At 39.7% G+C, this 22,364-nt stretch overlaps 1 protein-coding gene across 20 annotated transcripts in view; it reads left to right on the forward strand.

Moving 5' to 3' along the window:
* Positions 1-22,364, forward strand: part of MAP3K13 (mitogen-activated protein kinase kinase kinase 13) — an 83,979-nt gene that overhangs the window by 29,108 nt on the left and 32,507 nt on the right. For 13 of the 20 annotated variants that reach the window (XM_082319785.1, XM_082319783.1, XM_082319773.1 and 10 more), the window contains one exon: positions 2,951-3,096. The exons of 2 other annotated variants lie outside the window; for them this stretch is intronic. The gene's annotated coding sequence lies outside the window, so the exon portion shown is untranslated. Of the gene's footprint in view, positions 1-2,950; positions 3,097-4,045; positions 4,092-12,942; positions 13,036-13,456; positions 14,040-22,364 lie in introns of all 20 variants that reach the window. 5 more of the 20 variants (XM_082319786.1, XM_082319790.1, XM_082319787.1 and 2 more) reach the window with 5 other exon arrangements.

The following is a 22,364-nucleotide window of genomic DNA, read 5'->3' on the forward strand; positions in this document are numbered from 1 at the left end:
ATTCTATGATTCTATGTTTTTTATGAACAACTCTCCAATTTTATGTGCTGTTTTCTATATATGTGAATTGTATTTAAAACTATAATGTAATCAAATACAATCTTTCTGGTTTTGTGTGTTTTTGATTCTCTCAAGTCTGTATTATTGTTTCATCTGTAGTATCTGCTTAGAATGTTTGGTTTTTTAAGCAAGGAAATAAACCTTGGTGTGTTTACATGCACTATTCCTATCTTAAAACAGTGGTAAAAATTGTAATTCCTAGCTTTGTGGGCTTTTTTTCATTGATTTACTAGAACCACCATGTACTTTTCTTGTAAATAAAGGCAAATATTTACATTTTTAATAGATAAAAAAGTATAAACTCTAAAGTTTGTCTAATAAACCTGCTAAAATGTATGTATATTTACTCTGTTTTTTATCTTAAAGTATCCTTCCTTACCTCTGTGGGAAGGAATTATTAACTGCTTAATAAACATTGTTCTCAACAATGTGCTACTTTAAACCATATTAAACCATATACCTATGTGGTATGTTCCCGATTTCTAGAAGGTGTTTTGCTAGGTGTTTGACATGGTCTGTAACAAGGCGTATACATGTTCATCTGCTTTGGAGTGGTGAAGTGTCTGCGCTTTAAGGAATTTGGATGCCATGTCTCACTCTTGCTCGTGTTGTGTCCCCATCTTGCTCTTGGGACATGTCCACGTGGCTGCTGCACTGGTGCCAGTGAGTTGCTGACTGGGCGCGTTTGTAAAACTACTTGGGCACCAGCTCCTACTAGAATAATGCTGGTATCGATGACCAGTTATTTCAACTTGAGGTAATGTACAGCAGAGCTCTGCTGACTTATCTGATTTGGGGATTTTATTTTTCTCTGCAAACTGTTGAGTAAGATGGCAGAAGTCCTCCGTGAGGAGCATTGCCACTTGCTTAAATAATGCAGTGTGAATGCACAGCAAGAGGCTTCGGTGCACTGGTAGAATTACCTTCTGCTGCTGATGGTGGAGGGGTGTAAACAGATGAACAGATTTACTACAGTTGTGTGTCTGTCATTGCCAGTATCGACGTATTGCCTCCAGGAAGGTGATTGACCTGGAAATTATTCTGTAAATAAGTGGTTAATACAGGGCAACAGTGGCTGCAAATTGGTACTTTCTCGTGCAAGAATATTGCTATATCATCCTCATCCTCCTTTCTGTTGCCCAAATATAGCCTCTGAATGTAGCCTAACCTTGCCTTCACAAGCTTTCTCTTATTGGGAATGTGGAATTACCTTTCCTGGTTTTGTGGCAAATTAGAGAAGCTAAGGAGAGAACTAATGCAGCGCTAAAATGAAATGACAGTGGTGACAAGACTTACAGTGGTGTTGGTGAAAGACAAGCAAATGTGTGCCGAGTTGAGCTATCGGTGCTGGGAATTTGTTTTGCAGGACTTATTTTTGCTACTCCTTAGTCAGCAGTTTTTAAGGCATATTCAATAGAAATTATTCAGCTTCTATAATTGTGAACTGTTTTTCTCAAATACAAGATTTTCATGTTTGTTTCCTGTAACACAGTGTAACTGTTATTCTCTTAAGTTGTATGTATAATTGCAATGACCAATTCACAACTGTCCTTTTGCAATTGTTTTTCTGATGTTACCATTGAAAGTGACTGTTTCAGAATACGTGACTGCCAGTAACTAAATGTGTGAGAATATTAATGTCCAGCTAGCAGAAAAAGTTGTGAACAGTGTGGGGCGAATTGCTCTGTGGGGTCACCCCTAGAAAACAAACAGCTCCTGCTGATAGCCATTGCCATCGCTATCTCCTATACGAGAGTGCTGGTGGCACCTTCTTTCTCACTAAGGATTGTTGTTATGGATCTCATTATTGTGTTTCCTACATAATTTTTTAAATAATCCTGAAAGTTAATCTTTGGTTAAATCGCAGTATGCAGTTTTGACATGGGAGGGGAATACATGATGCCTACTCATACTTCTGCAAAAAATTAAGAATATGCTGAACTTCCCAAACTTTGGGAGTGGTCTTGAGACCAGCTGAATCGCATGTGGTGCATAACATGAGGCAGATGGTGCCTATGTTTTTGCAAGGCCAGCTAGCTTTTGTTGTCTAAAGTCTCTTAATTCTGGCAAGACAGTTGTGCTGGTATTGCTGAATCCCTTCTTCAATATTGTAGTAGCCTTGTTGTGTCTGTGATGATTAAGGATATAAGGAAAACAATGTTTGCAGGTAGAGCTAATCTCTTTTTAAGACCAGTTAGTTTAGTCTTGGCATTAAAAGCTAGTATCAGTCAGTTCTGTAATTTCAAGGGATTGATTATTTTTAATTTTATGAAGAACTGGGCTAAGTCTTGCAGCCTTTTATGTTTTTGTGGAGTGGGAAGAAGATGCAGTAGGCTCAGGATTGGAAGTCTCGGTATTTGTTGTTTCTTTGCTTAAATGTTTCTGATAGCAAGAGGAATAATGGTATTATGTGTTGTATATATGTAGGAGGACTGTAATAATATATGCTTCTCCTAAAATTTACTTAAAATTAGGAAAACAAACAACTTGGAGTTTAGGTATAAAATGAAGTATAAAAAGTCATTAATAGATTACCTTGAAGTATGTTATTTTAAAATCTAATCCAATCCTGAATGATGTAATTTTGTAATATGGAAAGCTGTGAGCTCTCTTACTGGAGCTGCTTGCTTAATTTAGATTAAAATTGTACTGTAAAAGGATTATAGAGTGTATGCCTGTGCTAAGAAAGGGTGTACTAAATGTGTTGAGGTCTTTTTCTACTCCCAGCTTCTTTTTGAAAGTGCATGCTTAATTTTTTATGTTTTCTGCTGCATTTAAATGTGCCACATAACATCAGGATGTGCTAATGGGATGTTTGGGATTGCAGGAGCATTTATTTAAATACATTTTTGTTCAGTAGGATTCTGAGTTTTCTTGTTCTTCTTTCTAGAGAGAAGAATTCAGTGCTGGACTGTCCTAAACATTACTTACGGTGCAACTTCAGAGAACAGCTTGATTTATCTGACTTGAAGAGGAGGCACATGTGCAGTAAGCCAAGAGGACATGGGCTTTCAGTGCATCTGGAAAAATGATCAGGTATCAGCAGTTGTTGATGTTTAAACCGTAGTAACTAGTCAGAAACTTGAGAAGACATGAAACAATAGCGCAATCACTCCTGCAGTGGTCCTTAAATTTTAGGTATGCTTTCCTTTCAATGGTAGAAATGAAGTAAGTTTACCTTCTCGTTTTATAGTGTCGATAGCCATTTCACTGCTGAACTTGCTCGCTTGCAGTAGCTCAGTTGCAGACACCTAACGGGATCCAGTTCAGATGTGAGTGAACAGGAGGGGACAAGTGCCAAAGGGGTGTTTGCATAGACTGAGTTGAAGTTAATCTTATGAGGTTTAGATTTTTCAAATATAACTTGAACTCTGAAAGCATTTGAATCTATTAATTCAGGTTTATTGATTTGGTGAGGGGATAACTTGGATATATTATTTTTCTATTGTTATAAGTACTTTTTCATTGTACTTACTCTGGTGATTGGCTGGAGAATGCAGATGTCCTCACAGGAATCCAGGCTATTGTAGCTGAAGTAGAGACACCATTAAAGTTCCAGAAAATGCAGAGTCGTGGTTCATTTTGAAATCTGAGCAGGTTATAGGTTCAATAATGTAAGAACTATATGTTTTTATCTATTTGTTTGTTTTCAAGCAGCTGTTCATCATTTCTAAAATAATGTCAAATGTCTAAAGCAGTGTCAAACTTTACTGTTGGAGGTAACTGCTCTGTATGGGTACTTGGATTAGCTGGCTCACTTGTTGCTGATTCTGTGTCTGATGCCTTTTGCCATAGGTAGCGCAGAGCTTGTGCATCTCTGGTGTCCTGCCTCCAGCTCTTCCCTTTGGCAAGTATGAGGCATGATCAGGGACTTGCTTTAGCGAGCTCACAGCCCATTTTGTTTTAGTGAAGGGAGATTCATTAAAAAGTAACTTGGCACTTCTGCGGTAGACAGCATTTGTTTGTTTTGTACTTCTGTTCACAGTTGTGCTGCCTGTCTTTGAGAAGATGGAGCCTGCATCATGGAGGAGGTGACTGCTGTCTGGAAACAGCCGGGTTCAGCTCAGGGAGAGAAGCTTTGGGAGACTGGGCAGGGCAGGGGAGGAGGAAGGAGTGAGAGATGCAGTAGGCAGCCAGGAGCCTGCAGCTTGTGCAGGGAGACTAAGGTAACACTGAGAAGCAGACAGTCCTCAGAGGTGATGAGAAACTTCCCTAGGGACCAGACTGCACTGTACAGAGTTTGCCACAACTTGGACATTGAGGGCTAAATGGAAGCCTGGAAACAAGGCATAGCAGGCAGGGAGGGTTGTATGTAAACCCTTCCTATTTCTGGTCTGACTGACCTGGTCTCTCCGAGTTTCCCTTACTGAAAGGGTTCTAGTTCATATTCTAAGAAAACATGGCTTTTTTTCTTCAGGGAGCTCCCTGTGAGGCAAAGGTCTCTGCATGTTTGGCAAAGAGCTCTGACTGACAAGGAGCCTCGTCTCAGACAGGTTGATCCTGTTGACTAATTACAATTTCATTTTCTGAGGAGTGGCCAGCCATGTAAGAACACCTTTGGACATGATAGAGAGACCACTTAGAACACAGGGTTAGGAGCTTTAAGAAGGCTTTTGGTCTTCAAGTGTACTATTCTTTCCCTCTGTCCTCAAAGTGAGTCTTTATGGTCTGCTGTCACTTTTGAAATGTGAAGTAAATGGCAGGAGGTTTCTTTCTTTCTGTCTCATATTCTCTAATCTTCTAATACATCTGTGTGAACTTGAGATATTTTTTTGTAATGTATATCGCCTTCAATGTTAGCATGATACTTAATGTGTTTTGGATATTGCTATTCCTAAGAATATATAATCTGTTGAATCTGTGTCATATATGCAGTTTTTTAGTTTAACTATACCTATTTTATGTATTAAAAATGAAATGGTAAAACTTGTATGTTGCCAAATGTGCGTATATCTACGTGAAGAACTGAAAAGGAGCAAACTGTATAAAATTTTGTGATCTTTTGGGATTTAAGTTTAGAATAATTTTTTTTTACATTGTTTTCTTTATAGATGCTAGTTGAAAAATCACTTATTCTTGTCTCTAACTGTAAACTTATCTGAAGTTTTCTTCAGTTAGTGAACATATACATGCATAGTGCAAGAAAACAGTTGCTTCAGTCAAGGAGACTGAAAATGGTTTTGTTCTATACATTTTCTTTACGTTTGTATGATCTTTGTCATAAGGAGATACTTCATGCAGAAAAAGCTACAGATACGCAGATTTTCGGAGGTGCCTGAGCCACGTCTGAGTGTGTTTGGAGGAAGGTGTGAGATGAAGCTACATATTGGGATTAATTTCTTAATATAAAAGCTGTCAATTTTTACCTGTTTTATGAGGAGTGGTGGGTGCTGTAGAGGCAGAGCATCCATATATTTAGACTTTAGCTGTCTCTCGTTACGAGTTATAATTAAGGGGAAGTATTTTACCGAAGAATTAAATTCTCCCTTGATTTGAACCTGGTTTCATCTCAATGAAAGCAATTAGTTGCATGAACTACCCTGTCCTTGCTTCATCAACAACAATTCATCAGTTGCTTCATCAACATTGCTGCTTCTTATTTATCTTATTTTTTCCAGTTAATAGACAAGGCAGTCTATATTGGAGTGCTATATGTGTAGTAGTGGCTTAAGGATAGAAAGTACGGCTCGTAAGAGGGACTATGACATTTAGTAGATGACATGTAATGGGAGAGCAAGTGAACCAGGCAAGCTTCTAATCATGTAGTCTGTCATGTTTTTTTTCTTCCAGTATATTATATCTTTTGTGAAAAGTATACAAGCACTTTCTGTAAACCTTTCCTTACTAATAAGGGGGAAACTGGAGTTTGAGCAGGCTCACATCTCTCTGCTTGAAGGGAAGTGCAGTCACCTTTTTTACTCACTCTGCTGATGGAGGACTGTAGGTTATAAAACACTCTTGTGAAAGAGTTGTCCTGGAAGGTCCCAGGGTTAATGCTTCAGCTGACATGTTTTTGAACATGACTCTCATCCTTTCTCTCTTAGCCATGGCTTGAATTTACTAATGTGGTGCTTATTTTCCATAGATGGGCAAATCTTGTGCAATACAAAGCTGATGGTTTGATTGAGTTGGAGTATTAGGGCATTGGCTAACTTTTTTGTGCCCTTTTGGTGAAGGCTGTTTAATATTTGGTTGTCCCTTAGGGACAGCTCTATGACTTAATTCAGAAAGCAAGTATTTGGTATGCCATACAGCATCTCCTGAGAGTGTCTTGCTTTGGGGCACCTTCTACATCGTACTGCATTGTTCAACATTGTGCTTGAAAACAAGGATCAAAATCAGTGCTGCTGACAAGTTTAATGCTCTCAATCCAAATATTCTGCACAAAAGATCTGTTAATCATGATTGTAACTATTTAAAGTGTCATCATAACTCTTCATGAAGTGAGTAATTCTGTGTCGTGATACCTCAGACAAATCAAGAGGACTCTTCTAGGGTCTGCATTTAGCAGTGGGGGAACAGAAGTAGTCTCTTGGAGGAGAGGAAAAAAAAGCAGTAAGTTCCGAAGCAAAAGCTACTGATAGCTTCATGACTGATGCTAGTCTGGGAGGAAGATGCTGAGCAGGTTTTATTTGTTTTAAGAATATTTACATAGGGCCGATCCACTGTTCTTGAAGGAACTTCATCACAGTACTACAGAGAAAATTATTAGTACTAAATATAGTGCCTTATTCTGGCAGTCTTTAACTTACAAATGCTTCAATTCTGCTGTCTTAATGGGCTTTCATCAGTTTTTGTAGTTTTTGGTAGAAATCTGAATAATATTCCTCAGAGAGGTTGTATAACAGTAGAAAGGATGGAAAGATTTAATTCAGCAAGACCTTGTACTGCAAAAGATCAGATTAATTTTTTAGCCTCTGGTCTTGCTGTAAAGCTTTCAATACTGTGATATCTTCATAGGAGAAGAGGCCTGAAAGGTTCTAAAAGATCATCTTGACTCTTTGCATCAAAGCATCATCACTATTGCAGGACAATTCTTGTGAAACAATTTTCTTTTCCTTTACCTCCTAATATAGGAGACAACATGACTTCCTCTTAAGCTGGTGCTTCACTATGTTTACCATTTAGAAGAGTTCTTCTAATGGTCTAAGTAAATTTTTCTTGGTGCAGTTTGAGTCCATTACTTTTTCTGCTCACCACAGATGTGGAGAATAGGTTTCCTCTTTCTTTGCAGAACCTGCTTCTATATTTAATAGAAATATATCATATCTCAATCTTCTCTTTTTACTCTGTTCAGGTTGAGCAGCCTCAATGAGATAGCTCACTCATCCCTTGTAGCTCATCTTATTGTCTGTCTTTTCTTGTAGTTCTGTCGTGGTTTCTCTCTTTCTTGACAAGCCTGACCCAAAAGTGGACTTTACCAAAGGCTTTATCAAAACTGAGTAGATCGGGAATTTGTGCTCCTGTCAATGGATAGAAGTTGCCTTGTTTATGACAACTTGATATTTATAATTTGTGCTCAGTCTGTGATCCTCTCTATCCTGAATCCTTATCTACAGAACAGCTGCTCAGCAGTTGTTTCTATATTTGTGCAGGTGATTTTTTTCCTCTGAACAAAACTTGACCTTGGGGAATTGTACTGCATTTTTTAATCAATTCTTCAGTTTCATTAATTCCTCCCCCCAATAGCTTCCCATTTATGCGTGCCTTTTTGTGAGAATATACCTTTTAGTGGAGATAACATAAATTATAGGACTTTTCTTTCCACATGGCACTAATACTGAGGTTTCGTTGTCAGGTCTCTCATTTCTTTTGCAGGCTCCTAACCTGGGAGAGGAAAGGTGACTGTAGCTCAGTTGACTTTAAAAGTGTCCATTATAACTGCTAATTATACATACTTATTTTTACTTCTTTTGCAGTATTTCTCACTGCTGGCAATTCTATTAGAGTTAATTATTGTTATGGAAGACTTCATTTTGGCATGTTCTCCGAGAGGAACATTATTTTGTGACTGTTTCCCTGAACAAATAGATCTGCTTTTCTCACAGGGCCTCTGCTAAGGGTTTCTGCAAATGATTTCTAGAGGAAAAAAACAGCAAATAAACACATTTTCACTTCTTTGGTTGTATTACACTACTCCTGACTGTGTATTTAGGCTGATTTCCTGTTTGCTTATCCTCTCCTTGATGATTTTACAACCCATTGTCTGATTTCAACCACGTGTTAGAGATGGAGTTTTTAAGATAACAAAATTCCTACAGATTTTGTACAAACAGATGGGCAGCTTGGAAAGAGATAAACCTAAGTGCCCTCACATACTCCTGACCAAGGGAGAGGATGTGACCTGAGTCCATGTCGTTTCACGTGGCAGAGAGTTCCCCCAAGGAGGAGGACCTTAGCAGCTTCCCCAGCCACAAGGGTGGTGGCTGTGCACGTTCTGCTTCACGTGTCTCCTCTGCGCTTCCTGCCAGCCAGCCGCGACAACTGTAAATCTGGGAAGACCTGTTGTTCACCTGTGGCATTAACTGCCTTTTTAGCAGCAAGGAAATGGGCTCTAGTGTCTCTTATGTAGCAGCGTTTTCTTTCCTGATGGAGTTCCAGAGCTGCGTCTTATGTCTGAGGAATTGGGCCATCTTCTTTCAGGAATATAAAAATCTGCAAGGGTAGTCTTTTGAACTTCCCCAGCCTCATCAGTGCATGTTCTTAACGTTGCAATGGCATGCCTTCTCCTAAAACTATGCAGACTTTTATCATGGTGAGGAGCCTGAAAGGCAGGGCTCATCTGGAAAGAGTAGGCTTGCTGGGAAGACCACCTAGAAGCTCCTTAAAGAAGAATCCATACCAGCCTCAGGTTTAAACAAGGGAAGACATAATGCATTTTGTCTTTTAGTGCCCTTAGTGTCTTTTTTTTTTTTTTTTTTTTTTTTTAGCTCCTGCAGTGTTGCTAAAGGCAATACAAGGTTAAAGGAAGTCGTCATATAGCCTTATGTACTCCTGCCCGTCATATCTTGCAGAGCACACTCAGTCAAAAAAACAACTGGTACCTGTATGGAAGATGGTTTTGCTATAAGAAGCCTCACTTTGCTAACAGAAGTTGGTAACATTTTCACTTGAAGACTGTATGGCGGTGGTACAAGTGTCCATGAGTTTGTTTTAATAGTTTTTGAGTAGACATGATGATATGGGTAGCTTTCTCTCAAGGTATTGCATATCTATGAGTTTGTAGCCATCTCCAGCTCTCTGCTTTAATTTTTAAGCAGACCTAAACGTCTCACCGTGGCTCACTAATGATGCTGTTTTGTGAGCAGAGGCAGCTCTGATGTTTCTGATCTGAGAGGGTCCGAGCCTTGTTCCAGGGATAGCCCTATTGCATGTGTAGCAGCAACTTGGTCACCAAAATGTACACCCTAACTTCATCCTACCCCAAAGGCAACACCTTAATTGGTGGGGGGGCTCATCTTCTAGCTGCAGGCTCTGGGCTGTGGGGGCTCAGCAGCTGCCACAAGAGCAGCCAGGCAGGAATGGGGTCTGAAATCACTGTGGCTGTCCCACTGTAAACAGACTCCATTACAAAACAGGGCTTGTAATTAGGGTCCCTGACTCAAACTGCAGCTCACCTGTTCTCATGGTGTTGCACATGTCCCACTTTTGGGCTTTTTCTCTTTGAGTGACTTTTTTTATTTTGGTCACACTTCTTGGCTCCTAGCTCTTGGCTCTGGTCCTGTCAAATTGCAGTCCCCTTCACCTGCCTTTGCAGGAAGGACTTCTCAAAGTCTCAGATCTGGGGAGATTCTGGTTAAAAGCCTGAAGATGTGGTGGTTTAAGTATGTTTGTTTTTTTTTTTTTTTTCCCCTTCCTTCCTGTCATCCACCCCACTGCTGAAGATAGGACATTCAGAAGAGAAATGTATGCCTACAGGGTTGGAAGAGTGGATCAAAGATTTCACAGACTTTAGAACCTGACAATAAAATGTCCCTCTAGCCATCTTATCTATGCAAATATTTACTTAGGCTTTCTCCTGTTAGAGAATCATTTGCTCTTTCACTTCACCTATTTATTCATCCAGGTAGAAAGTTTTCACAGTGGAGTCCCTCTTGTACCTCCAAGTGTGCACTGAGTAGATAACAGCCTTATTGATGTATAATTATGAAATTAGCCTCTGAGTCACTTTCATCTCTTTTCTAATTTTCTGCTTTTGCTAGTGGAATATGCCACAAGAAGTGTTAGGCATTTGCTTTGATTTTCCGCGTCCCTGTATGTCTTATTATTGGCTGCTATCAGAGATGGGACACTAGGATGAATGGGCCTTTGGTCCGATGCAGCAGAACTATCCTTTCCAATCAAAGGTTGTATTAGGATTTTAGCCGAAGATCAGCATCTAGTTACCAAGGCCTATAAATAGCAAACGTATGCTTTTTTTGAATATTGGCATAATATTATTATTCTCAGTCTTCTGCAATTTTAATAGTTTTCCAATTTATTAAAATTGAAGGTCACAGGATTGGAGAACTTGTTAAATGATTATTTTAGGACTGGGCTCAAATTAGTATGATGTGCCAACTTGAAATGTTATGCCTAGCAGATGCTGTATAACATTCCTATTAGTTACTAATTGGCTTGAAAGTACTTAATTATCTTGTCTTTTTCAAATATGGCGAACAGATATTTTTTAAATACTTCTAGCTTTCCTTTTTGCACCCATTACCACCAGTTTTGCCTACTGTGTCTCTGAATAATCTAGTTACTTAGTTACTCATATATCCTTTCAGAAATTCTGCTACCTGTAAACTTTGCACCTATGAACTTATTTTTTTTTTTAATATCTTATACCCTTGTTGCACTTTGTACATTTTTTTTTTTTTCTTTTTTCTGTTTTCATATTAATACTGAACTAAACTTCCATAGAATCGTGTTTGGGCATCTGATACTTCACAGGGTTTCCTGCTTTTACCAGTGTTTTTGTCTCAATGAGAAGGAGGAAAATAATTTCTCTTTCTAATATTGATCAACTTAGTTACTCACCGCTGATGCATCAAAATGTAATGTATACTATTAAAGTATGTAACTGGTTGCAACCATCCTGTTTTCTAATGCTGTTGTTTGCCTACCATCATAATCTTGTAAAAGCCATCAATTTTAGGCCAATGATTGTTTTTTCTTTTTCATAATGAGTTAAGGTAGTTCTCTTGCGTTTTAAATTCAGGACCTTTTGTGTTGAAAACTTTAACCTGAGCTGTTGAGACATAGATGAAATTGAGTGTTGGTATGCCAAACCAAGTCACCATGGAGAAGAAAATCTTAAGATGTATGTGCAAGCTCTTTTCCTCTACTGGAGTCTTCCTGGGGTTTTGTTCCCACTTATTTTCCCTGCTGGGTATTTTTTTTAAATGTCACTGCAATTAACCCTTGGAAACCTCTGAAAATTATTTTCTTTTCTATTTTTATTCTGACTTTTCTCATTCTATAGCAATATTTCTCCTTTTCTTCCACTTCTTGCATGTGGTACTGTGCTCCCCCTTCTAGTTCCTGAATTTATCCCTTTTTGCTTTAGGGTAAGAGAGTGAATTGCCGTTTTTGTCTCTGTTTTGAAAATGCCAGGGAAATCTGGAAGCTGTTGTTTTTGTACCATGGTGGTGAAGTCGGCTGTAAGGCAGAGTGTTGGGCTCTGAAGGGAATGGGAAGGCAGGGAGTCAGAGCAGGTCTGCTGAACTAAGGAACCTGATTCAACTGGGGTTTGAAATGGTGACACGAAGTGATCCCTTTGAAGAGATGTGTCTCACCATACCTCCACTCCTGCTTCTCCTTGTGTATAGTAATGCTCGATCTGTAGCGGTTGCGTTGTCTGGGTAGAAATCTCATTATTTGTGTTTTGTGACTTTTAGCTCTTAAAGAATAGGTATTTCGTCAGCAAAAGTTAACCTGCACTTTCTTTGATCTTGAAAGTAGGTAACAAGGAATTTGCATTCGTTTTAATTTTCTCTGGCCGGCTTTATAAAGCTCAATTCAAAAACCAAAGTCCAAAATCAAAGCTCAATTTATTGTGGTCGCTGTTGAATTCAGAGCATACTAATACATTCCTATCATTGCGACTCTTTAGTGGAGTGATAGTATGCCATGGTACAACTAAGAGATGAAGATGTGCTGAGAAGTGTAGGTGTAGGAGTCCAGTGACTCCCCAGTGGTGTCTTTTGGCATAATAGAACTGGAGAAGAACTGGCTGTACTGCCCTGGCTGGCTGTTCCTTGCTCCATGTCAGAAATGCATAAAAAAATAAACTACTGTCTTAATACATGCAAGCACCTACCTATCCCCTCATATAAGTACATTTTTAGGTAAGTATTGTCTTGCAGGTGTGGCTGTATTAGCCTCCAGGAAGGTTTTTGCATCCTGCCCTTCTCCGCTCTTCCCACAAGCTAGTATCAGTGGTGCTGGCTCACATGATACCAAGTAGCACAAAATCCTTGTTTTCTGACCCCAGGTCCACATTGTTGTTACATCCAGTCCTGGTTTATTTTGGGATGTTACCCAGTTTCCATAGGGAAAGGTATGGGATTCTCTCAGACATTCTCTTAAGATGTGCTCCACCAGAGTAAGTTTTGGGACGTTCTATTTTGGCATAATTGCTTCCTAGTTGCTAGGATAAGGGGTGGTGAAAATATGGAAATTCTGGCTCTTAATAATTTGGAGGCTACAAATTGTTTAGAATGAGTTTGAGAGACCAGAATTCTGGTAAAGCCTGAGGTGGTGTGATTGCACAACTTACAGCCTAGATTTTCCTTGAAACCTTGACCTTAATTCCTGGTTATGCTCATCCCTCCACTCCTTCTCTCATATTTCAAAGATACAAAAATAAGCTAAAACTTGTGCTCTTCCCCTGTCCAGATCCAAGTTAATCATAGCCTCTCTTGCGTGTGTTCAGCAGGACGTTGTCATCTATTTGGGCGTCCAAAATGACTCCTTGTGCCCTTGCATCTGGTATGCGGAATTAAGTATATTCATTGGCATGGAATTGAAAATGAAATGAAAATGGCTGGTAGGCTGTGATACATGAATGTTGTGCCCACCGTTCATTACGTAGCCGCAAGTGTGAAACTACGCGTGCTCCAGGTTTTGTTTTTGAATGTTTCTGATGTTGTGAGCTTGTCTGCCCGCTGTTGGGAATGTTTGATGAGAGCTGAATGCATGATTTTGTTAGTGCTCCTATTTTTATTTTGTTGGTGCTTTTGCATCATTAATCAAATACAAGCCTCCTATTGTTCTCCCTGCAGCTTCCTCCCAGTACATGCTTATATTTAGTTATTTTAATAATAATACCCAGGGTTTGTAATCCTGAAAGCAGCCAGAGAGACGCTAAACTCCTTTTCTGATTACTAAATACATTTGATTCATATAACAGATGGCTGTTACTTGATATGCTGTTGTTATCCAAGCTGTACAGAGGGGCAGAAACTCGCCAGAGCAATGACTTGAAGGCATTAGAGGATGTCCTCGCCCAGTCCTCTCCGTGGAATGGCAGCAGTGATGCCATTTTACTCAACAGCTTCACTTCAGTTACGAAGAAATTGTTTTCAGCGTCCTCTCCCCCGCCTTGCGCACAGAGTACAGAGGCGTGCAGCCCTCCCAGCTGGTGGGGGAGCCCCGTGTTTCGGGGTGGCGCGGCGGTGGGCTTGGACTGTTCGGTGCCCAGATTTTTGCTGGCAGAAGGCGGCCGGCGGTGCCTGCGTGGATTGGCTGCCCCCCTGCTCCCCTCTCCCTCTCGCGGTGCGCAGCCCCAGCCAGCGCCGCCGAATCTCGAAACAGCCCGATTTACATCCATTCATGAATCCGTGACGTCAGCACGCTTCTGTGCTTCTTTGCAGCAGGCTGCAGGATTGTGTGGGTGGAATTTCCTTTTATTTTGCAACACTTCCTTTTTTTTTTTTGCCTTCCATCTTTTTAAAACAAGAAAATGGAGCATCACATAGGAAATCTTAATCCTTGTAAGTATTTAGATGAAAATGTCTTTTTTTTGAAGCGTGTGTGTTTTTGTGTGCGTGTGTGTTTAATGGTCAGTGTTACCCTTTCGCCATTTATTTCAGAAGGACAGATGGATGTTGCATTTGTGATGTGAAAGGGCTGAAAAAATGATGCTGAGAGAAGGGAAGAGGAAATGTGAAACCTTAATTTATCCATCACTGCATATGAATCTGATAGCTGGCCTGTCCTTTTGCTTATTGGTGTGCTAGACATTTTTCAGTTGCAATTTTGCACGTTATCTTCCTGTGCCCCCCTTTTAAAGGGGAAGGGAATGGCAATGGAGAATGGATATATATGGAATATACAGGGAATGGCATAAGAATTACTAGAGGTACTATAGAGAAGCAGAATTGTATTTTTTGCTTTCTAGGCAATTGTAATTTTTTTTCCCTTGTGGGCTAATCAAACAATTCTTCTGTTGTGTTACAGTAATAAATAATTTAATTTTATTTTTGAGATGAAGAAGAGATATGCTTTTCTTCCTATCAGCTGGGTAGGAATTTGTTCCTTTATTATTGAAAATAGCAGTTTGAGCTGTCTCTGTTGTGCTGAACACATGATTTTTACCCCTCATTTTCCTAATAGATGAGGAAGCTGGGAGTACCATTGCAGTTAATGATACTGTTCACCGGGGCAAGATTTGTCATATTCTTGCTTACCTGAACGGAGCATGATGTCATGTTTTCTCCCAATGAAATGAGTGGAGCTGCTCTTTATTTTTGTTTTGGGGGGGTGGTTTAGGTACTGCAATAGCTTAATCATATCAAGCCACATGTCTCTCTTAAGTAAATGAAAAATTGGGTATTTTAAGTTGATCTGGAGAAAGATGACATCAGGCCCATGTGTTTGGATGAACTGATGTTATCAATAGGCAGTCTGTTCAATAGAAGAAACTGAAGGAATGTATTTTGATCGATAATTTTGAGGGAGGAAAATATGAAAATATTTGATATAAAAACCACGTGGATGAGTGAAATGAGATAGAGATCCAGCCAGTCTGACTCGCAAATGTGGGCACTTTTCACAGTAACTGCTGTGTGTGTAGCCACAGACATCTTGGGATATCCTAGAATGCGGAGGTTAAAGTTGTCATTGGTTTAAAAGTTTTTGTTACTATTCTTTTTGTTGTGTCCCCATATGTATGCGGGTTTGTTTCTAGAGAGAGACAACCCTTTGAACCTCTGTTTCTGTAACAGACTTTGGCTATGAAAAACAAATAAATCATGATTTTGATGTAGTGTGGGGGGTTTTGTTTGTTTTGCTTTAACAACGGTTTTGTTTCCTGTATTTTGGGTCTCCAGCCTGATTCTTTGATCTAGAGTGGTCCTGCCATTCAGATTTGTCTTTGTCCCCTGCTGCCTGATAGTTAAATTTATAGCTGGCATTCATTTTGACCCCTGTGCCTGGAATTAGCAAATAACTTCTAGCACAGGATATATGGTAGGGACTCTTACCGCTTCTCAGCTATACGTGAACTTGTGTTTAAAAATGTGTGGGTGGTTGGTTTTTTTTCTGGTTGCATTACTAACCTTCCTCTTTTGTCCCTTATTGTAAAGAGTTGGTAAGTGGCTTATCTCCAGTGGATCAGAAAATTGAGTAATGATTTATTTGAAAATCTCTTCCTAGGTAAGCAGTTTCATGATTAGTAGTTATTAAAATGAGGTTCTGCTCTAAACAGAGGCAGGATAAGAAAGGTTTTACAGTATTTCCTGTTTTCTTATTACTTTTTTTACAGCAAATATGAGATGGTGACTGATTAGACTGGAGTTGTTCACATCTGGTACCTGTTCCAGGCTTTCTGCAGTTGAGATGTGTGGAACGGATTTCAAATAGTAGGATTTCTCAAAATGGCAGTCTTTAAATAAAACTTTCATACATAAAAATAAAATAAGTCTGACATTGGTCATATGAACAGATTTTAAATTAGTGCAGGTTCCTCTTCAGCTCTGGTCCCTGGGGCCGGGGTAGGCAGGGGAAGGTGCCCGACCCTTCCAATGCGTAGAGCATTTTAACCAAGCTCTCACCTGAGATCCCATGTTTGGAGGAAGACAGCAGCAGACACTGCTTTTACAACTTCCAATGAGTTTCTCAGCCATAACTGAATCAAAATGAGTCAACTGAGGCAAATGTTACCTCTGCATCTGCAGAAGAGGCTGAAGCTCTTGGGTTTGGCACTTCAGGAAGCCTTGACCAGCTTATGGGACTTTTTTTAATCCCTCCTGGGCAAATATGTCCCATGCATGGGCTTTAGTCTTTTGTAGGCTCTTGTTTTTGTGACATTAGAGCAAATCACTCTGGCTTCTTGGGGAAGAGGGAGTAAATATTTCACCTAAAACACATACTACTTTGGATCGAATAGCAAGTTGGCAGCTGTGGCAGAAATACCGAGGTGGGCCGGGAGCAGAAACACTGTGTGTACTTACTCCCACCCCTATAAGTACTCAACATGTATTTTGACCTCTGTCCTCTTTCCCTGTTTACAACTTCAACTGAAAAGTCGGTCGTTGGAGTGAGTTCAAAGGCATTAGCAACAATTGGGTGTAGGCCAGGGTGAAGAATAGATTTTTCTGTGTAAAGTACACAGGTTTTATAATCCTCTGGTGAAGCTGTAATTGTTTGTGCTGTTTCTTCTGGAGCAGTTGCTAGCTCAGTGTGAGAGGTGCTGTAAGGGAAGGAAGGAGAAAGTCCTGGTGGGGTGTGGGTGGGAGGCTGGACTTTTTCCAGCATAGTGGGCTTGAGGAATGGAGGTCTCTCGGTGTGGACATTTTCTTCATTCCTAGGATGTTTGTCCTTTCCTGTCCTCAACCCATTGCTCTGTTACCTTTGGGTCTTCTGGAGGACATAAGAATCAGTAATGCAGCTGTACAGCTGTGGCTTTTTTGCTGAAACACAGAAAATCTCACCTCACCATACTTTTGTGCCTGAGGAGATTCTCAAATGTTGGTTTATCAACCGTAGCCAAAATGTGATCTAGTAGGGATGAACCAAGGGGCTGAGCGCTGCTTTGGAAGGTCTCTACAGGGTGTTAGATAGCACGTGTCATGTCAGGCCCCTGGAGGGTCCTCTGTGGTTCTTCAGTCCATGACTGTGTGTCATGTGTGCTGTCTTGATTGCATTACCATCATGTAAAGCTCTAGTGGCCTAAGAACAGGATCACACCTCTCGAATGTTGCTCTAGCCCCTTACGCTGTGTCGGTAATACAGGCTTAACAGAGGCTCCTGAGCAAGTCATTGTGCTTGCTTCTCTGTCAAGAAGTAATCCTCTTTGCTTGTAGAAGTGTTATGGTGCTTACTAAATACAACTTAGTACTACTGTCATTTCTCATCTGAGAGATCTGCCAGCTGGATTTCAAATGTCCCCTTCCCATCAGGTGCACTCACTCTGGTACCTAGAGTAATGTTGATAGAGGTCAAAGCATTGCACATACCCCAGTAATTTTTGTACTTTCATGGATAGTTGTTTAGTTACTTTAACTCTGGGTATGAAGCATATAAGCTGTTAGTGCTAAGAAGTTTGTGTGTATAGCTTTAACATGTCAAGTGTGCTTTGCAAATACTGAATAATTCATATCTACTACAAAAATAAGAACAAACGTGTGAGCGAATTTACCTGAGACCAGTTTGATGGCTCACATGAATTAAAGTGAGAGTTTGATTCATTCACTGGATTCCTGAAAATAACACTTTGATATTGATCTTCATCCTCGAAGATCTTTCAGACATTAACTAATCTTAACACTACTCCTTGGAGGAAAATATGTTTCAGTTCTGTAAGTGAGGGAAATTACAAGATACTGTTCGTTGGTAATACTGGAACATTTTAATGGCTTCATGTTGCAATGTCAAAGAAGCTGTAAGGTGTCTGTGAACTTAGCTGAGTTTTTCCTGGTTTTTGTAGCTGTAAAATATTTGAATTTAAATCCTTTAATCTGTTACTGCTATTTAGTAATATAACACGGATCTTTAATGAAGTAAGAAAAAAGTGCAGAATTCTGAAGGATGAAGAGAGAAAAGGAGTAGAGCAGAGCCTGAAGTTTGCAACTGGGTTTTAAAAGTTGTTTCATATTATGAAGACAGCTGGAAAGATGAAAGAGAAGAGTGTAACTTAAGGTCATTTCTAAATTTTGATCTAAGACAGATTCCAATAGTAATTCAGTAGTATAAAAGGCTAATCAGCATTTGGTCTGTCTTTTATACCAACTAAATGTTTTACAGTAGTATTGATGAGCCCGTGATGGAGGGTATCAATGGTCAATTAGATGTCAGAACATTGTATGTGAAACTTCTGGTGTTTAATGTATGCACATTGCTCAAGACACGCAAACAACCAGAGGGAGGGAAAACAGAAATAGCAAATGGGCATACAAAGTTAAACTGATTTTTGTGAAGTGAAATTCTTATAACGGTATGGTACAAGATGGTCCTTGGTTTGTTTCCCTTACCCCCCAAAGGCAGGTGGCTGATAGATTATCGTTTCTTCAAAAAACGAGGACTTCAATTCAGAAACACAGAGAAGGGCTGCTTTGCAACAGAAACGTGTAGCACCAAAATCCTGCAGTGAATATAAGAATCATTATGCAACATCACTTATTTCCTATGGCATCAGATTATGCAGTTTCTGAGCAGAAGAATGCAAAGCCCTGGAAGAACACAGTAGCATTTTAGCAGATCCAAAAATACCTTATACAGGATAGAGGAAGCATTTATGTATGTAGTGCTGAAAATACACAGTTATGTAAGCTGCTTATTTCACAAACTGCGCTGTGCAAAGCTGGCTAGCAGGTGAAACAGGAATCAATCTTGCTTTCATTGAAATCAGCCGAAGAGGTCTCCCTCAATACAAGGGAGGGTGGGTTGGCTCTTTGTCTGTCTTGTTCACAAAGATGACTTTTTTTTTGCTTTGTTTGTTCCTCGTGCCAAAAAAAAGAAGTGGATGCTTGATTTCTTTTTCCAAATCAAGCACTACTTCTCCACCCCCCACAAATTTGTGACCTTACGTTGAAGGAGTTCCTAGTTAAATGAGGTAGAAATTAATTCCTATGCTGAGAGCCAGTGCAGATGCACAAATTTAAAGAGTCAACACAGTTCTTTTAAGGTGAAGTAACACCTTGGGAATCTATTAAATTTCTTTGGAGGAGTCAAGAGCATGTGAGAAAAGGGGATCTGGTTGACACAATCTGTTGGGATTTTGGCAAGAATACTTCCCAGAGACTCTTAAAGAAACGAAACAGCTATAAAATAACAGGGACACCCCTCTTGCAGACAAATGATTGGTTAAATGGTATGAAATAAGAGTAGGGATAAATAGACAGTAATGTTGAAACATTTTTCTCTAAAAGGAGTTGTCATATGGCTCTGCTTTGGAGATTGCACTATTCGTGCTCTTTCCACCTTCCCTTATCCAGATCATTTAGGAACACACTGAAGCAAGAGCGTTGAGGCTGTGAGACTAAGTAAGGTGTTCATGATAATAAACATGTAAGCCAATTGCAGAGAGTACTGGAAGGCTCCCATGAACTTGGGTGATAAAATGTCAGTCAAATTTAGTGTTGATTAAATACAATTTCATCTTAACATCCTGTACATAAGACTTAGGCTCTGATCTAGCTTTTGCTGCTCAAGAATGAGATCTTAAGGTTTTAAGAGATCCATGGAAGTTAGCTCAGCATCCTGAAGCATGCTTAGACACTGATAGCATTAGAGGAACAGTTAGGAAGGCAACAAAGAACAAAAATGGTCATTATGCTTTTGCACATTTTTGTGATGTGCCCGCATTGGGGATTCTGTCTGTTGTCTTACTGCCCCAACTCTAAGGTGATACAGGAGAAATGGAAAAGATGTAGAGAGGTGACAAAAGACACAGAGCAGCTTTTATACGGTGAATGAGAAGGTAGAGTGGGAATTTTTAGACTTGAAAAAAGATGTTGCAGTGGAGGATGAGACAGTTCATAAAATCACAGCTGGCATTAAGAAGATAAATAGGGTTCAGGTGTCACTGAAACAGTGAACAACTGGTTGTTCAAAGAAAGGAATTAGATGAGAGATGCAAAGTGAAGAATAGTTGGTGTTACCTTATGCAACATACAGTTAAGCTACACAACTCCTTGCCACAGCATAGTGGTTGCCAAAGTGTTCTGGTTAAAAAAATTCTTTGACACATTTGCACATGAAAAATACTTTGTGGGCTATGGAATAGAAAAATACCACTGTGTGCTGCTGATGGAGAAAGTCAGTGAGCTGCAGATCACAGGGAACTGCGTGAGACTACCCTGGGGAGGTTTCGCTGCCTGCAGATCCTTTTCTAGGGTTTGGAGGCAGGAAATGGGAATAGATGATCCTATCATTCTGGTGTGGTATGGTTTCTTCTTATGCTGTAGTCTAGGTGCCACTTATTTCTACTCTGACAGGCATAGTTGGAATGTATAAGGTGCATAGCAGACCTCCAGCTGGCTCTATGCACAGAGCTTGAATTCAGCCATTATGAATATTTCTTGGCTGGTATGCTGTACTATTTTTGTCATTGTCAGAAAGGGTTCAGACCAGAAAGCTAGACAGTGTTCTCTTTCTCACTGATACAGCGACAGATAAAAGTATATTACAACTCTAAAATCACTTTTGCCAAAAATGATGCGTCCCTGTTTTAGGATAGACTGAATATATTGAATAAAGGCTAACTTAAATCAGCAGACACATGAGTTCAGGCTTCTGTTGTGATAATATGGACATAGCTACATACAGCATAATTACATGTCTGTGGTCTCACATGCTTAATGCCCATGGCTATGTTAAAATATTCCGTTAATATTTTAGAATGATCATGATAGTTGGGGACCCTAAGCAATTACTGCCACATAACTCAGGTGATGATTATGGTGTCTGCAAAAGTTAGTGATTTTTATGTTGTGGTGGCATGCGAATATTTACTGGAGAAAGGAATTAAAAGTATATATTCCAGTCAGTATTCTGCAGGAGGTACAGAAGTACTGTAGTATTTATCTGACAACCAGAAAGAACAGGGTAAAGTACAAAAAGGCCAGTGTTACACCACTCCCGTTTTCCCAGATAAATCTGCTGTTTTCTTGTAGAGGAAGTTAGGGTACATGCATAAATGTGTTCAGAGCTGTACAGTGACAGTCAGAAAATCTCAAGTGGTCAGATGAAGAATTTTCAACTGTTTTATCAGAAATTAGTTATGTTTTGGCAACGTCATAATTGTAATATTTAAAAATAAGGCTGGATTGTGGCTGAGCATTCATGCAGGTGTGAGATGGGATGTATGTTGTGATGTGGAAGAAACATGCTTCCTTGAAGGAGCAGCGTGTCTCGAGAAAGAGACTGATGGCTTAAAAAACCCCAAGCTTTTGCCTTGGCTACTCCACAGTAGGCTTAAAGATTTACCCATAACGTGGGCTAGACTGCACTGAGTTAAGATGGGCTAGCTTAATAGTGTAGTTTCTTTTTTAAAAACCTAACAAAATAGAGGGCGCTTTTTTTTTTTTTTTTTTTTTTCCTTCCCCCCCCTTCTGGAGAAGGGAAAGAAAGGCAGAGCAATTCTGGGTGAAGCTTCAGGGTATGTTTGCAATTCCTTCCTCTGAATAATGTGACTTAAAAAAAAAAAACAACCCCAAACCCCTGAAAACAAAGAGATTGCATTTTGATGATGTGTTACTCATGTTAACTCATTCTCTATTAATAAATCTGCTATTACAGTTTGTGTTCAAAACAACCAAAACAACAGCATTTTCCTCACCAGGAGACTAAGAAAAGAAAAAGTTTATTGGAATCCTGCGTAATAAAATCATGTGATTTCAAAACCCAAAGGTCAGAAGTGACAGCCAAAGCTCTGGTACTTGCCAAATCAGCAGCTCTCAGTCCTTTCCTGTGCTGAAGTTGTACAGTGTGGAAGGTCAAGAGATGGGAAAGGACTGTGTATCAACCTGTTGTAGAAATTCTCTGTAGAAATGCAGGGATAATCACAAGGGACAGGAGAACTCAGCTGCAAGATATGTATAGCAAGATAACTATACCTAATAAGTATGCTTTTTGTGTTTTTGTTAGATTCTAGAATATTTTAAAGTATTGTCCCAAGCCAGGAGTATTGCACTAGTCTTGAGATGATACACATGTGAATTGCAGCCGTGTTGTCAGTGCAGAAGGGTGCAGTTACCTTGCTGTACCTAATGTAGCCGGAAGGAAATCACACTGAATACCACGAAAAAGCAAAGGAACTCCAGGGCTTGAATGTAAGTAGTGATAGGTCAGGAATCTCTTCTATCCTTGATATTTGC

Source organism: Platalea leucorodia, assembly GCF_965183815.1.
Source record: "Platalea leucorodia genome assembly, chromosome: 8".
NCBI lineage: Eukaryota > Metazoa > Chordata > Aves > Pelecaniformes > Threskiornithidae > Platalea > Platalea leucorodia.